At 47.3% G+C, this 3,986-nt stretch overlaps 1 protein-coding gene across 1 annotated transcript in view; it reads right to left on the bottom strand.

The window, feature by feature from the left end:
* LOC113813574 (uncharacterized) overlaps positions 1-3,148 on the bottom strand; it is a gene marked incomplete in the record, with an annotated part of 294,474 nt that extends 291,326 nt beyond the window's left edge. The window contains 1 exon segment of the mRNA XM_070127263.1: positions 2,334-3,148.
* Positions 3,149-3,986: the final 838 nt, after the last annotated feature.

Genomic DNA, 3,986 nt, shown 5'->3' with positions numbered 1-3,986 from the left:
ATTCCGGTTGGTAAGAGAAAGAAAGGGGGAGGGAGGGAAGCGAAAAAATTGCTTTCGTACTAAAAGCAGAAGAAGATGAGGGAAGACGAAGAAGAAGAAGAGAGAATAGAAAAGAAGGAGAAATGGGAAGGAGAAAAGAGAATCGAGGAGGAAAGGGAAGCGAAAAAATTACTTTCGTACTAAAAATAGAGGAAGAAGATGAGGGAAGACGAAGAAGAAGAAGAGAGAATAGAAAAGGAGGAGAAAAGAGAAAAAAAAAGAGAAATGAGAAGCGGGGAGGGAAGGGAATGAAAAAAATTACTTTCGTACTAAAAGCAGAGGAAGAAGATGGGGAAGACGAAGAAGAAGAAGAGAGAATAGAAAAGGAAGAGAAATAATGGGACGAGGGAAAAAAGAGAAAAAAAGAAGAAGAATGCGGAGAAAAAGGAGAAGACTTGTTCCATTAGTAGAAGAAAAAAAGAGAAAAAAATACTAAAGAAAAAAAGGATTTTTCTTAATAAGGAAAAGAAAAAAAAGTAACGAAAAAGATGAAAAGAAAAGAAAAGTTTTTAATACGGAAAAGGATAAAGAAGAAAAGAAAAAAAATAATAACAAGTAAAAAACAAAACAAAACAAAACAAAAAATGTCTCAAAATTTCCAATTACCGATTAAGATGAGGACACACGATTCTCGCCTCTACGGAGATGCCTTACTTTCACGTCAATCCGCGTCGAAACCCGATTTATAGGCCTCAGCGGGGTAATTGTCGCGAATGGGGAGAGGGGGGGCTAAGTAGGCATAGGGGGTGTGGGGAGAGGGGGAGCTAAGTAGGCATAGAGGGTGGGGGAGAGTGGGGGCTACAGTAGGCATAGGGGTGTGTGGAGAGAGAGGGGTTAGCTACAGGCATAGGGGTGGGGAGAGGGGGGGCTAAGTAGGCATAGGGGTGGGGAGAGGGGGGTTAGTAGGCATAGGGGGTGGGGAGAGGGGAGGGGGGAGGTATGTGGGTATGAGTGTGGGGGAGGATGGGAAGGAGGAAGGGGGTGGGGGAGGGGAAGGGGGGGGGGAGAGGGAGGATGATGGGAAGGGGCGGGGGTAGGGGTAGTGGGGTGAGGGAAGGATGGGTGAGGGGGGAGGGGAGGGGAGGGGAGATGGGAAGGGGTGGGGTATGGGTGAGGGGTGATAGGAGGGGGAGGGGGAGGGGAGAGGGAGATGGTAAGGGGTGGGGTAGGGGGTATGAGTGAGGGGAGATGGGAGGGGATGGGGTAGGGGGAGATGGGAGAGGGGAGCATAGGATGGGGAGAGGGGGTATGGATGAGGGAAGATGGGAGGGGGGTATGGGGAGAGCATGGGAGAGGGGAAAGGGAGAGGAGACTAAGGCTGAGGAGAAGGGGGGCGACATAGGGAGGGCCGAGGAGGACATAGTAGAGAGGGAGGGAAGAAGAGGAGGGGAAGGGAAGGGAAGGAAGGCATAGGGGAGATGAGAAGGGGGAGGGGGGGAGGGGGGCGCAGGGGAGCATGGGCGAGGGCGTGGGTATGGGTATGGGCGACGTGAGCGTGAAAGTGATAGGAAAGGATGTGGGTATATACGATACCCCTTCATCCCCATGCATGGCTGAGGAGAGTCCCCTTCTCTTCCTCTCCCTGTCTGTCTGTCTCTGTCTATCTCCCTCTCTCTGTCTGTCTGTCTCCATCTCTCTGTCTGTCTCTGTCTCTCTGTCCTTGTGTCTATCTCCCTCTCTCTGTCCATGTGTCTATCTCCCTCTCATTGTCTGTCGCTCTGTCTCTGTCTCTCTGTCTGTGTGTCTATCTCCCTCTCTCTGTCTGTGTGTCTATCTCCCTCTCTCTGTCTGTCTGTCTCTCTGTCCGTGTGTCTATCTCCCTCTCCCTCTCCATGTCTCTGTCTCTCTGTCTGTGTCTATCTCCCTCTCCCTCTCCTTCTCCCTCTCTCTGTCTGTCGCTCTGTCTCTGTCTCTCTGTCTGTTTCTATCTCTCTCTCTCTGTCTGTTTCTATCTCTCTCTCTCTGTCTGTCTGTCTCTGTCCATGTGTCTATCTCCCTCTCTCTGTCTGTCTGTTTGTCTCCGTCTCTCTGCCGTGTGTCAATCTCTCTCTCCCTCTCCTTCCCCCTCTCTCTCTAATAAATTATACAGACAAAGCATGATGTATACTTAAACCTGACATGCATTTTCGACAAAAAAAAACGATTAAAATTCAGATTATATCCCGAAACCCGCCGAAAGAAGCAGTCAAAACACACAACAAATAAGAACAAAGAAAAAGGAATAATAATAATAAAAGAGATAAAAATGAAGAACGCCAAAATGTAGTTTCCAAAACTACCTGAAAATAACTCACCTCAGATAACAGGATCGACAAGGCGATTTAATACCCTTTTCCTTAGTTCACATAAAAAAAAATGTTGATGACAACCCGTTTCTCGCTACGAAAGGACACACATAAAACATTAAAACTCTTTTTTTTTAACAAAATTCTATCTCTCGGGGTTTTAAAGGGACACTGAAGAACTTTTCTGAAGTGGTTCCTTGAGATCACTTGGCAGGACGCACACTTTGACACCAAGAATCACTCCATGTTTCTCATATCTTTTCACTTCAATTTTTTTTCCTTTATTGAGGCAAGGGTCGTGATCTGGCATCCAGCAGAGCCAGTGAGATAAATATGAGATGTGAATGATATGTTATTTTTCAAATATTTATTTATTTATCCATTTTTCTATACACGTATTCGATATTCACTTGATGTCCTTTTGCAAATTCTTTCTCATTAACCTTGTTTTTTTCTTTATTTCATTTCTCTTCTTTCTCTTTTCTGCTTATTCTCGCCGATATGACATGACCTCCGACCGGGTTCGATCAGCGGGCACTCTTGGCCGCGCCCCGACACACTGCTCCCGAGTGCGCGTGTGTGCGTGCGTGTGTGGGTCGATCGCTTAATTACAAAAACATCCACTACAAACAACAACAAGAGGCGGCCGAAGTCACATCCCTGAGGCCTTTCCTCTTCGTTTCGTGCTTGCCCGATCCGCCCGGCCCTTTAAACCGGACAGATGAGCCTTATTTGACCGGCAACGGCCCGGAATTCGCCACATGTGCAAAGCAAACAGCCCGTACGTCCTGCCCGGCCGCCGCGTTCTTACAGACTCGCGCCGTCACCCACGGATCCGGACGCGGTGGCCAAGGCGTCCCGCGCTGCATGAGCTTAAACTCGGCGATAAACGATCTATTTCAACCCCAGGACGCCTAGGGGCATTACCTCCGACCCCGCTACCACCTAAATTTCGGAAAACCTCTCTGAAAACAGTGCCAAACGACGGGAAATGCGCCGAAATATTTCCGAGCGTTGAATTTCCCTACGTGGCAACTCCTCGCGGCACGGGATGCCCCCAAACAAGCTTTTCTTTCTCCCGAATGTCCGACGCGCCCGATTTTTTCCGCTCGTACCCGCGGCTTTCGTTGTCGGGGGACTGCAGGAGACACACCCGACTTCAATAACCGAAAAAATGAAGTAAGTATCCTGAACTTTCATCAAAATAAACGGAGCTCCTGACCGCCAAATAAGGCCTAAACATCTGGGTTTCGCCAACGGTCGCGAGGCTAAACATGTGCACACATAACTTTCCCATAACGTACACCTGTCCGACACCAACCCCTAATTACGACCTTTAAATCCTGCGATTTAATCACCTCTTCCCCGACTCGTGCAATTTATTTTCTATAAACAAAATTTCTAAGGAATTTGGCTCATTTCTTCGCCTCTGTTGCAGCTTTTTGGAGATTGTTTAGACGAAAAATTTCAACAGAGACGAAACGCGGTGCAACAGAATGCGAAAGTGATGTCTCGTGTCTCGTTCCTCGCTGTTTGTTTGTTTGATCTTCGACAGAGGGTTTCATTAGGGGATTTTACTCGTTTGTAGAGGTGCAGATTGCATCGCTATTATTTATGATCATTTGTTTATCATCATCATTATAATAATAATTATTAGTTTTA

This window comes from Penaeus vannamei, chromosome 11 (assembly GCF_042767895.1).
Source record: "Penaeus vannamei isolate JL-2024 chromosome 11, ASM4276789v1, whole genome shotgun sequence".
Taxonomy (NCBI): Eukaryota; Metazoa; Arthropoda; class Malacostraca; order Decapoda; family Penaeidae; genus Penaeus; species Penaeus vannamei.
The sequence above is the reverse complement of the archived record's forward strand: the minus strand, read 5'-3'. Positions and strand labels throughout refer to the sequence as shown.